At 44.0% G+C, this 13,515-nt stretch overlaps 1 long non-coding RNA gene and 1 other non-coding gene across 2 annotated transcripts in view; one reads left to right on the plus strand and one right to left on the minus strand.

Annotated features, from left to right (window-relative positions):
* Window positions 1–13,515, plus strand: part of LOC122799709 — a 94,785-nt gene that overhangs the window by 44,203 nt on the left and 37,067 nt on the right. The gene's annotated exons all lie outside the window — the stretch shown is intronic.
* Window positions 1,845–1,934, minus strand: TRNAR-UCU. The gene is given in 2 exon segments: window positions 1,845–1,880; window positions 1,898–1,934. It is a non-coding gene; the product is annotated as a tRNA-Arg (tRNA).

A 13,515-nucleotide genomic window follows, 5' to 3' on the forward strand; every position in this document is an offset into this window, starting at 1 on the left:
CTCATACTTTTATTTCCCACTACAAGTTGGATCTTACATCTAGGGGTAGAGCATCCTTTGGCTCTGCGGTGCTCGGAATATCCTTCCATGATGGCGCCCAAGATTCAGGTAGCTGGGGACTCTGTCCCACAGGTTGCAGACAAATGAATCTCCTACTTCAGATTTAGAAGTTATGTACTCACCATAACGTTCCATCTGAGTAGGTGTATTCATTTGTCTGCAACCATCCCGCCCTCCTATCCCCCTAGCCTTTCAGTTTCCTGCATATGATGTTTTACCCTTTTCAGGGTGTTCTTGCTGTTGGCAAACTCGATCTGAGGTCATGAGGGGAGAGCAGGGCATTATGGGTGAGGGGAGGAGCTGAGAGCTTGGATCCATAGCTGGTAAACCATGCCGGTTCGGATCCATAACCCACAGGTTGCAGACAAATGAATACACCTACTCAGATGGAACGTTATGGTGAGTACATAACTTCTAATTTCTTACTGATATTGATCAGGGATGTCTTTTTTTCTTGGGATTTGCTTTTGTTCTGAACTAGTTTCCTCCTATTGTATAGCCTGTTAATTGCAGGGGTCCACCAAACTGGTTTCTTTCTTTTAGAGGAGTGAGTCTTGGTTTTGCTAGGGATGGCATGATCCATGCATCCTTTTATGTGCTGATAGAGTGCATTTGTAAAGGTTTTTGCATCTTGGGCAGTGTTATCCTTTAGCGTGGGGGCGATGAAACTTACCACCTTTGTCTTAAGTAAAGTGAAGTTTGCTTTAGAAAAGTTTTTTTACTGTGGTTTCCTTTGTTGGGGGTGATGGTGAGGTGTGGACATCCAGAGTGATTAGTTTATGGTCTGATCTAACCAGTGACGGGTTGACCTCCGGTGTGGAACACCTGTCGCCCATGTTGGTGATGACCAGGTCCAATATGTTTTCACTTCTGGTAGGGGAGTTTACCAGCTGATCCAGGGCATTTGAGTTGTTGAATTCCAGAAAGCACTGGGCCTGGGAATTTGTACTCTAGTAGTTTCCCAGTGAATGGTAGAGTAATTGAAATCGCCCAATATCAGGGTGTTTGGTAGGACCTTCATGTTTTCCAGTGACTCCAGAAATGTGGAGTGGTGGTCCTGGGTCATGGAGGGTGATCTGTAGCAGGCCACAATTTGCATTGCAGATTTGCATGATGTTAGTTGCACATGGATGATCTCAGAGGTATCTTCCTGCACCACTAACCTGGAGGTGTAGGTATCCTTGATGAATAGTTTCATAGGTTCATACTAGGCTATCTGCCCAAGGGCATTTATAAGCCTAGCCCATAGATATGTGGCTTTCGCCACCCCTTTAGTTTGAATAAAACTATGCCTATTATTTTGCTGTGCCTCTGTCAAGCAGTGACACTGAAGTAATCCCTGGGGTATATCTGCGATCTCCCATCCATTGGTCAAGATTCCTCTTGAACAAGGCCAGCGAGGTGCTCTGCCTCACATGTACCGGGATTTTGTTCCACAGCATAGGGAGTCTCTGGGTGATGAATCTGTCCCTCCAGCACGTTCTATTAATAACAGTGTCAAGGTTTAAGTCTCCTGCCCTTGTGGTTCTGAGGGATCTAGATTTTTTGAGGTGAAGCATATTCATCAAATCTGGGTTTGACATGGCCTTATATGTCAGGCACAGGTCACCTCTGAGCAAGCGGTATGAGACTGAATAGAGCTGGAGTTCTTTCAGTCGGGCAGCATAAGACATATTTTTGAGACCCTTTATCCTTTTGGTGAGGAACTTTTGGGGCCTTTCCAGCTGCTGCAGGTGTCGGGTCAGATACATTCTGAATGGGGCATTGTACTCAGTCATAGAAATCGACTCTGGTGGGACTCAAACCCACAACCTTTGAATGCCTTTTACCATTTTACTAGAAGTCCAATGCGCTATCCATTGCGCCACAGAGCCACTAACTATAATATGGATACACCCTCTCCTTTTGTGTTTCGGTCCGTGTTCTGTGGCCAAAACATGTGGTATGAATTGTAGCCCGGTAGTGCTGGGGTGCTCTCTGGAGCCTTGAACCAGGTTTCAGTTACTGCACAGATGTCGACGTTCTCCATATTGAGGAGTGCTTCGAGCGCATGCATTTTGAGATTTAAACTCCTGGCATTGAGTATCATAACCCTCAGTTTTTTGTTAATTGTGCTGTTTACGGAGGTGGGTTTGACCTTTGAGCCTTGCCTAAAAAAAGGCACTATGGGGGCAGCAAGAGCCTTGGCCAGTATTCGAAAGCCTAGGGGTGACATGTGCAAACCATCTCTTGTGAAGCAATGCAGCTTGTCAAGCATGTCGTCCCAGGCTGACAGACACTGGATCCCCTTTGAATGACACCAGAAGCTTAGCCAATTGTTGAAATTGATCATTTTTTCTTTATACTGAGGTGTCATTCTTGGTGAGGGCAGGATGCTACTCAGGGTCAGGGTCATACCAGCCTGGGCTGCATAATCAGAGCTCTTCAATGTCTTTTCATGTAGTCCAGGGAGGTATGTCTCAGATCATTCACACCAACATGAACAATGACAGTCATATTTGTACTTGTTCTGGAGTGACCTGAGTGCTTCTGTTATGTGGCGGATTCTTGCTCAAGACAGGCAGCTAACAGTAACCTTCAGCTTGTCCAGCCTAGTGAGTGGGACGTCAGTGTGCCTGACTGTAGAGTCACCTATTACTAGTGTGTTAGGTATGTTATTTTGCTTTAAGGGCTGTGATTGTGTGGCACACTGATTTTGTGTTTTATGTGTTGTCTGGTTTGTGACGGGAAGTGCAGGTTGTTTGGGTGTCTGCTTTGGAGGTCTCTGATGCTTTTGCAGGTTTTTATTTAGAGCCTCCGAGTATGATTTTGTGTATTTGTGTGTATTTTTTGCCAGTGCTGTTTTAGTAGGTCTGTGCGCGGCTGGAGGTGTGGTGCAAGTGTTAACCTTCTCCTCTTGACTGTCTGTTCCAGTCTTGGGTGGAGACAGCTTAGCTTCCAATTTGGCTGTATAATTGCATCTCTCGCATATGTTAGTGTTTTGTGGTAGGAGGAGGGGGTTGTCTGTGTACATGAGGCAGTTGTAACTTTGCGTCAGAATACCCATATACACCAGCTGCACTGGAGAGTGCACCTGAAGTTGCCCTTTGGTCATGCCTGAATAGTTGGGTGAGCTGCTTAGTTGCTTGGTTGGTGAGGGGTGAATAAAGAGCCTTTCCCTGCTGGGGCAATCAGTGTCGGGGTATATTAGTGCTTGCTATTAGGTCTGAGCAAGTGCTGGGGTGTAAGATGCTTTTTGAGTGCTTAGGTTGAGAGTTAGACTAGTTTCAAGGGAAAAACTGAAGAGGAGATTTATTGGAGCCGGGAATAATTTAACCGTAGCTAACTGGCAATGCCCGGTGTGCAAAACCATGCAAATGCGGTTTTTATAGTAGGGAAATGAAAGAGATAGAAATTAGCCCAAAATGGCCAATAAACTACTAACTTCTGAGCTGGAACTACTCCAGGGACAGATAGGTTGCTCAAAGCTCCCCTCTCTCACAGGTGAACAGAGAAACTTCCTTCTATCCAAGTAAGGTATGGGTAACTCAGAAACTAGTATCACAGCCCTGAATTCAGCACTAGCCTGAAAACTGGATTATACTAGCTTAGTTCTTTTATGTTTAGTATAACTGTGTATATGTATATATATATATATATATATATATATATATATATATATATATATATATATATATATAAATAAATAAATAAATAAATAACTGTATACACTGTGTTGTCTTCATTTAGGGGTCAAATAGGTTTTGCGGCTCCTGATGAATCTTATTTGATGGGTGAAGGGCCAAAAATGGCTCTTTTCATTGTGAAGGTTGCAGACCCCTAAGTTCCACTAAGGTTACAGGTAATATTTTAATGCTGTCTTGACATAATATACATATGCCTGAGCATGTTTCTTTCCGCATGTTCCAAACTACCACACCTTTCCAAAGGTTTTTCAGTTTGGGTTCGTTCTTTCTCTGCTAATAATCTGATATCTAAAACAATAATATGTACATCTACTAGCACACCATTGTAATATACATATTCTCCCTTTAAGATTTTTCATATTGTTCACATTTAAAGCTAATATTTTCAGCTTTTAAGAACAGTTAGTATAATAAAATGTTTATCCCTTTCCTTTCTTGTTTTTAAGATTATGTTTTTGAATTATCTTTTCCTTTAACTCCTTTCCCTAGCAAGTTCTTTTTGTTACTGTACGCCAATCCACTTCTTCCTCACTTTTCTCTTTTTTTTTTCCTTGTTACTTTCTTTAACTTCATGTATAACCTCTTTATCAGTTACATCTGTTTGTACATTTTCATGTACAACACATTTTACTATCTCTTTATCTTGTATAATTTCATTTTTCATTTTATTGCACATTCATTTCATATTCTAGCCATGAATAACCAGTATTGCCACATTTTTGCACTTTAAATCAAATTTGTTTTGCATTATGCCCTGTTAAACCACATAAGTAACCTCTTTTTTTATCACATTCCCTGATTAAATGATAATTTTTTTACACAAAAATAACACGTTTTTGGTTGACCCTTGTATTTCACAAAACCCCTATTACCATGAACATTAATAATACTAGGTACGTGCATAACATTTTCAGTATTATGCCACATTTCTATCCCCCAGTCCATAATCCTCTTTCATCATATACTTTTATAGTGTCAATTACTTCTTTACATATAGTTAACAAATGTTCTTTCAGTTCATTCGCTTCAACTTCACTTCTGAACTGGATCAGTATTCTTGTTTTGTTTGTCTGTAAAAAGCTTGCACACCATATTCTGACAGAGTCCGTATTAATTTGATGAAACTTTAGCTTGTCAAACTACAAAAGATCGACAGCTGAGGATCGAAACGTCCAAACTGTAAACTATCAGATAAGCAAATTTTTTCCCATGGAAAGAATTTGCTTGGCTGTTACACAAAAAAAACTTTCAAACTGAAGTGGGGAGCTTTGCCCCCCACACACCCCCTAACCAAATATACTAACTCTGAGATCGCTCTACATCGGGGAAAGGGCAAATTCCCATTAAACAGCTAATTGAATTTTTTCCTTGAGAAATAATTTGCTTAGTTGGCTGTTCGCGATTTGTCTCTTTTGATCTTTAGCTCTCGATATTTTGTAGTTCGACAAGCGAAAGTTTTATCAAATTAATAGGGAACCTTCTGACCATGGATAAATACATTTCTTTTGTTCATATGCACCCAGAAAATTTTCCATGCCCTGCTCAGTCTCAAATATCAAATCACAAAAGTCTCTAATTAAATTGAATGCTCTTGCCTGTTTTGCTTTGACACCCAGAGGTGCTATGACAGAGTCCCAAACCTCATACCTGTCCAAACTTTCTTCTTTTATACAGCTCACACGTACCAAATGCTTTTTTGATGTTCTTCGTGTTTCACTGTTGCAGTCATTACACTTGGGTTATCCTGCTGGCAGGCTACCCTCAGTTGGACAGAATTCCAAAGTCTAGGTCCGGCGTCGGTTGCTGTCACCTTTTCCCTGACATCAGTGTGCCAGGGGTATAAAAGATGCAGCTGACGCCATTTTCTTCAGTCTTTCTTGCCGCACTGTGCCTGAAGCATAAGCAGTTCGCAAGTGCTGGTCGGCTGACTCCTGAGATTTTCGTGTTCGAATTTCAGATCCGAAGTCTTCATTAAAAGCTAAGTACCCCGTTGGAGAAACTTTTTTCTTGCTCCAGACCGATGTCAGAAAAAGTTAATTGTATTTCTTGTGGGGAAGCAAATACCTCATAAGGACTTTCATTCTTACTGTATTCCTTGCCTAGGCCCTGACCACGATGTTGCTAGTTGCTGGTTTTGTGCTAGATTTAACCAACGCACTATTAAGCGTCGGTACGATTTTGCATTACATTATTTTGCAGAAGATTTAATTATACTATGTCGTCGGATAGCCATCCGACTACCGGAATTCACAAGAAATGCAAAGAAAAAGAAAAGGACAGGCATCCGAGGTCCAAAACTGACGACGAGGCTTCTTCTAAGCCAGTCGCTGATTCACCGGTTCTCAGTGAGGCGCCTTCGCAGCCCCTGACTCCCTTTACTTTAGACCCGCAGGCCGCTACCGACTCCCACATGGAGTCGACTAGGCCACTGGAAGCTCAAGGTACTGGACCTTCGGAGACTATTCCCTCAGATGGGTCCGGAGCCACGGAGCAGGTATCGGCTTCTGAGGGTGTTTTCAGACCTACTCAATTATACATTAAAACGACTTCAGCTTCAAAGGCAAAGACTAAAGCACCCTTAAAGACAAAGAAACAAGTACAACAGCTTCATGGACAGGCCTCCATGCCCAAAAAACAGAAGCTCAAAATGGCTGAAGACTTAATTACTCTGATCAGGGGTTCCCATCCCCCACCTGATAAAAGGCCTAGGCAAGAGACAGAATATGAATCTTCAGATCAGGTTTCCATTTCATCTGATTCTTCTTCTGATCAGGAATACTCTCTTCCTCCCTATGAGGATTCTGATGCTGAAGAATCTATCCCTTCAGCCTCTCCTCCTGAGGATTACTCTTTTGGGGAAACCTTGCATACCATGAGGGAGCTTTACCACTGGGAGAGCCAAGATTTTTCAGAATCTAAGAAAAGGCTCAGAGACTTCCTATTACTACCACAACACAGGCCCCTAGCTATTCCACCTGTGTTAGACATTGCAGATTATGTATTTTCAGAGTCCAGTCTGACCCCTTATCTCCAACTCCTGTTAAGCCGGACAGGTGCTACAGGGTTCCCGACTCTCATAAATTCCTTTTCAAAAACCCTGCTGCTGACCCAGAAACTCTCTCTCAGGGTCCCAAAAGGGTCGAGGCTTCCGCAGCTAAAAACCCTACCCCCTCTGACAGGGATTCTAGGGCACTGGACAGATGGGGAAAAAAGATATACACATCTGCTACCTTGGCTATAAGGGCCTTAAATTGTCAGTTTTATATGCTCAAATATCATCAATATATTATGTCACTGCTTAAACAGAAAATGTTGGTAAATTCTGAATGTGCAGAAAACAAAGAAATGCAGGATTTATTGCATGCAGCTGAACAAGTTGGAAAGCATACTTTGCAATGTGGTTTTGATTCTTTGGAGGCCACCTGCAGGGCCGCTGTTAAGGGTTCTGTCATTAGGAGGCATGCTTGGTTAAAGGAACAAAATCTGCCTGATCATGTCAAAGCAAAATTATTAGATGCTCCATTACAGCATGATACCTTGTTTGGTGTTAAAGCAGAAGAGGCGTTAAAGAAAATGGAGGACAAAGCTAAATCTATGCAAATGGTTAAGGATTTCTTACAGGTACAGCCTCCAAGATTTAGCAGACACTGGCCTACAAAGAATTGATCATTTCCAGTGTCAGACCACAAAGGGGCAGATACAGGCACCCAAGAGGCAGATCCCAGCCCCAAGGTTCGTACAGGTCTAAACAATGGGGTGCTTCTACCTCCAAAAGTGGAGAAGACAAATCACAGCCATACAGGAAACAGTCCCAATGACTTTCCCCTGCCTGCACCAAGCACTTATCTGTTGGCAGCACCTTTAGGGTTAAACTAGCACTTTTTTCTCAAAATTGGCACATAACCCAGGACAAATGGGTCCTGGACATAGTGTCACAAGGCTACAAGTTTCACTTCCTTACCCTGCCAAGGACAGACGGTTGGCCAGACCTGCGAAAACATCAATGGGCAGAGGCACAAAAGCAAGTCTCATCCCTCATGGACATGACATGAGGGCCATTCAACAAGTACCAGAGCAAGAGCAGGGAAAAGGATTTTATTCAAGACTGTTCTTGGTACCAAGAAAGGACAAGACCTGGAGACCAGTACTGGACCTATCTATTCTAAACACATATCTGGATATACCATAATTCAAAATGTTGACTCTACAGCAACTTCTGCCCATGCTGGGCAAGAAGGCTTGGCTTGTGACTTTAGACCTAAAAGAGGCATACCTGCATGTCTCAATCAGACAAACATGCAGAAGATACCTCAGATTCAAAGCTGGCTCAATGCACTACCAATTCTCTGCACTGCCCTTTGGCTTATCTACTGCGCCCAGGGTCTTCTCAAAGTGCCTGGCACCAGTAATTGCATTCTGCAGACAAAGAGGAATACAAATATATCCCTACTTGGACGACTCCCTCATTCAAGCAGAGAACAAGGACATTCTACTATAGCATCTGACATTTGTAAAGAGATTTCTAACAGGCCTAGGGTACACAGTCAGCGAAAAGAAATCAAAACTAGTACCCACTCAAGAGATAATATTCCTGGGTGCAAGCTTAAATACAACTGCCCAGATGGCTTATCTCACGCCAGGCAAACAAAGGCAACTGACTACCTATTTCAACCTGTTGGCAACAAAGTCCCAGTTAACTGCAAGAAAAATTCTGCAGGCTTTGGGCTTCATGGCATCCTGCCTTCTACTAATTCCATACGCGAGACTGCATATGAGGAAACTTCAGTGGTACCTAAAAAGTGTTTGGACTCAACATTGCCACAGCCTGGAAACAATAATTACCCTCATTCCCTGCCTGCAACAGGAGTTTCAATGGTGGGCGAAGGCTTGTCACCAGAACAAGGGACAGCCATTCACTTTACCCCCAGCCAGGCAGACATTAACAATGGATGCATCAGATTATGCCTAGGGGGCCCACATGGCAGGAAGATGTATTCAAGGCACATGGTCCGCAAACCAAATGCATCAACATAACAATCAAAAAGAGGTGCTAGCTGATCAGAATGCCCTGACAGCCTTCAAGAACCTACTTCATCTGGGACAACTACTGATAAAGACAGACAACACCACGGTCATGTGTTATATAAACAAGCAAAGAGGCACTCATTCTTACCCCCTTTGCAGACTAGCCATGACTTTGTGGGACACAGCATTAACTTACCAAGTACATCTGCAGGCACAATTCCTGCCAGGAAAGATAAATAATCTGGCAGATGAACTAAGCAGAAACCTCATGGATCCCCACGAGTGGAAATTGGATCCACAAATCTTCAGCATGATAACAAGGAAATGGGGTTGCCTGGATATAGATCTATTTGCCTCTCCTCTCAACTACCAACTAAAAACATACTGCACAAGGACTTATCACAGTCAAGCATGGAAAGTGGATGCCCTATCTTTCAACTGGAAAAGCTTAGCAGTATATGCCTTTCCTCCACTGCCTCTCCTCCCCAAGGTACTCCTAAAGGTCAGACAAGAGAAGCCAAAGATGATACTGATTGCCCCAGACTGGCCCCGCCAGTATTGGTATCCAATCCTAAGGAACTTGTCTCAATGCCCGCCTTGGACCTTGCCTCAAATACCTCATCTACTATCCCAACAAAACAATCAGATCCTGAACAGCCAACTAAAGACCTTAAATCTGGCAGCATGGCGGATAATGTAGTCTTACAAAACACGCCTCTCACTAAAGCTGTGATGGATGTCATTTTGGAGGCCAGAAGTCCTAGTACCAGAAAATCCTATGCTGGAAAATGGAAGATATTCTGTACTTGGAACCAGGCACAAGGACTTGATATAGCTGTACCAAATATTCCTCAGATTCTGCAATACTTAACTGAGATGCTGGACAAAGGCCTATCCTTTTCATCAATTAAAATTCATGCCTCTGCCATTTCGGCTCATTACAGTACAGAGCCACCAATCTTTTCTCATCCCTTGTTAAGGCAGTACCTCAGAGGAGCCAAAAACGTAAGGCCTCCAAGGAGATCGCCAGTACCTGCATGGGACCTCAATTATGTCTTGGAAAAACTCACCCTGCCTTCTTTTGAGCCAGCCGCTACAGCTGATATAAAGTTTTTATCTTGGAAAACAGCGCTGTTCCTACCAATAACCTCTGAAAGACGAGTCTCAGAGCTACAGGCACTCATGGCTGTGGAACCTTTTATCATTTTTTTCTCCAGACAAACCCAACATTTATGCCTAAGGTAGCATCCAGTGTGGCCCTTAACCAAACTATTCATCTGCCTACTTTTTATCCAAACCCACAGAATAAGGGGGAGAGAATTCTGCATTCTTTGGACATACACAGACAGCTACGCTTCTACTTGAACAGAACCAAAGCTTTCAGAAAGACAGAGCAACTACTGGTGGCATATGCTGCAGGGTCACAAGGAAAGGCTATCTCAAAGCAGACTATTTCAAAGTGGATAGGCCATTGCATTCGTTTCTGCTATTCACAACATGGCAAGCCAGTGCTCAAGGGAATTAGGCCACATTCAACCAGAGCAGCAGCCACTTCAGCAGCCTTCCTCAGGGGAGTACCAACCAAAGACATTTTAGAGGCTGCTAGCTGGAGTTCAGTGCACACATTTACAAAGCACCATCATTTACCACTCTACTCTAAATCCAGGGCAGGCTTTGCCACTGCAGATGTTCATCGTGCATACAGCTGCAGTCATAACAGATGGGTTCTCCTGCCGCCAGGCGGGTCCTCGGTCGGCCGAATTCCAAAGTCTAGGTCCGGCGTCAGTTGTCGTCGCTTCTTCCCTGACGTCAGTGCGTCAGGGGTGTAACGGAACCAGCCGACACCATTTTCTTTAGTCTTTCTTGCCGCGCGGTGCCCGAAGCAGAAGCAGTTCGCAAGTGCCGATCGGCCAGCTCCTGAGATTACGAAAATTTGGAAACCGAAGTCTTCTTAAAAGCTAAGTAACCCGTTGGGGAAACTTTTCTTGCCTTAGACCAATGTCAGACAAAGTTAATAATTGTACTTCTTGTGGGAAGCAAATACCGCATAAGGATTTCCATTCCCACTGTATACCTTGTTTAGGCCCAGAGCACGACGTCTCGGTCTGTCGCTTTTGTGCTACATTCAATAAACGCACTATTAAGCGTTGGGCGGAGTTTGCCCAGCATTATTTTGGGAAAGCATTTAATTATACTATGTCGTCGGATACTCCGACTCCGGTTTTGTCTAAAAACCGCAAAGACAAGGACCGACACATGAGGTCCGCGGCCTCTACCGACACCACGCCAAAGCCGACTACACGTGGTCCGGTTCTCAGCGAGGCGCCTATGCAGCCCCTGACTACCGACGACATTTATTTGATGGCGTCTCCTGTGCCCGAGGTCGCAGGCTCCTCGGCCCACACCCCAACTACAGATACCGAAGCCACTCTTGGCGTTGAAACTCAGAATGTGGACAGGCCACCTCCACTCAAGGTGTCTACAGACCTTCCTCTTCTTTCTCCATCAAGGCTTTCACAAAGTCTAAAGCAACCATGCACTCTAAGAGACCAGCTACACAGGGCCCATCCCCAGGCCCCATGCCTAAGAAACAGATGCTTAAAATGGCTGAGGATTTAATTACTCTTATCAGAGGTTCTCAGTCCCCTCCGGACAAAAGGCCTAGAGTGGAGGAAGATTCCCCCTCCTCTGATCAAGGCTCCATTATTTCAGAGCACTCTGATGATCAGGAACATTCTTACTCCCCTTTTGAAGACTCTGATGCAGAGGAGTCCATCCCTTCTGTATCCCCTGAGGATTACTCATTTGGGGAAACTTTGCATACCTTAAGGGAACACTTCCACTGGGAAGGCCAGGATTATTCAGATTCCAAGAAAAGGCTCAGGGAATTTCTCTTGCTTCCTCAGCACAAGCCTCTGGCTATACCTCCTGTCTTGGACATCCTAGATGATGTTTACTCGGAGGCCTGCCTCAACCCGGACTCTCTACCTCCAGCTCCAGTTAAGCCTGACAGGTACTACAGGGTCCCTGACTCACACCAATTTCTATACAAAAGCCATGCTGCTGACCCAGAAACCATCTCACAGGTCCCCAAGGGAGTTAAGGCCTACATTGCTAAAAATCCATTGCCTTCCGAGAGAGATTCCAGATCCTTAGAAAGGTGGGGGAAAAAGGTGTATACCTCGGCTACCTTATCCATGAGGGCCTTAAACTGTCAGTTTCATATGCTTAAATACCAACAGTTTTTGTTATCACAATTGAAGAGTAAAATGTCACAACCTGAACAACCAGACTTGAAGGAGTTGCAGGATTTCATGCATAGTGCAGAACAAGTGGGTAAGCATACCTTACAATGTGGTTTTGATGCTCTAGAGGCCTCATGTAGAGCTGCTGTTACAGGATCAGTCATACGTAGGCATGCCTGGCTCAGGGAACAAGCCTTGCCTGATCATGTCAAAGCTAAATTACTAGACGCCCCTCTTCAAAAGGATGTACTATTTGGTGCTAATGCTGAGGAGGTATTAAGGAAAATGGAGGAAAAGGCTAAATCAATGCAAACTGTGAAAGAATTTCTACAGGTTCAACCCCCACGTTTTAGTAGAAATTGGCCTTCCAAAAACTGGTCCTTTCCCGCCACAGACAGACCCCAAAGAGGCAGATACAGGCGCCCGAGGGGCAGAGGACAATCCCAAGGATCGTGTAGAGGCAGACAATGGGAAGCTCCTACACAAAGAGGTGGTGAGGACAACTCACAATCTTTCAGAAAGCAAACCCAATGACTTTCCCCTTTGCATGCCAACCAGGTCTGAAATGGCAGCCCCCTTAGGAGGAAAGCTGGCATTATTTTCAAAAAATTGGCATATTGTCACAAAGGACAAATGGATCCTGGACATTATAAACAGAGGCTACAAATTCCATTTTCACACTTTTCCAAAAATGAGAGGCATGCCAAACCTGCCACACAATCAAAGGGCAGAGGCACAAAGGCAAATTACAGATCTCATAAACATGAAAGCTATTCAAGAGGTACCTACACACGAACAAGGTCAAGGTTTTTATTCCAGGCTATTTCTGGTGCCAAGGAAGGGAAAAGATTGGAGACCTATTTTGGATCTATCCATCCTAAACACATTTCTACTCGTACCAAAATTCAAGATGCTCACTCTACAGCAACTTCTTCCCATGCTGGGCAAGGAGTCTTGGCTGGTAACATTGGACCTCAAGGAGGCATACCTGCATGTCCCAATCAGACAAAATTGCAGAAGGTACCTCAGATTTCTTGCAGGTTCAAACCATTATCAATTCTCTGCATTGCCCTTTGGCTTATCTACTGCGCCCAGAGTATTCACGAAATGCCTGGCATCAGTAATTGCCTACTGCAGACTTCGAGGGATACAAATATACCCCTATTTGGATGACTGCCTGATCCAAGCGGACAGCAAGCACATTCTTCTGAAAAATCTGGCTTATGTAATAATGTTATTGAACTCTCTGGGATACACAGTCAACAAAAAGAAATCAAGGCTAATACCCTCTCGGAAGATAATTTTCCTGGGTGCCAATTTGGACACAAACACCCAGATAGCCTACCTCATGCCAGAGAAACAGGGGCAACTAATTCAATACTTCAAAACACTAGCAAATTGCACCAGGCTGACTGCAAGGAAAGTCCTGCAGGCTCTGGGATTCATGGCATCTTGCATCTTACTAATCCCATGTGCAAAGCTGCATATGAGGAAACTAC

This window comes from Protopterus annectens, chromosome 4.part0 (assembly GCF_019279795.1).
Source record: "Protopterus annectens isolate FY-2018-M chromosome 4.part0, PAN1.0, whole genome shotgun sequence".
In the NCBI taxonomy this organism is placed as follows: Eukaryota; Metazoa; Chordata; order Ceratodontiformes; family Protopteridae; genus Protopterus; species Protopterus annectens.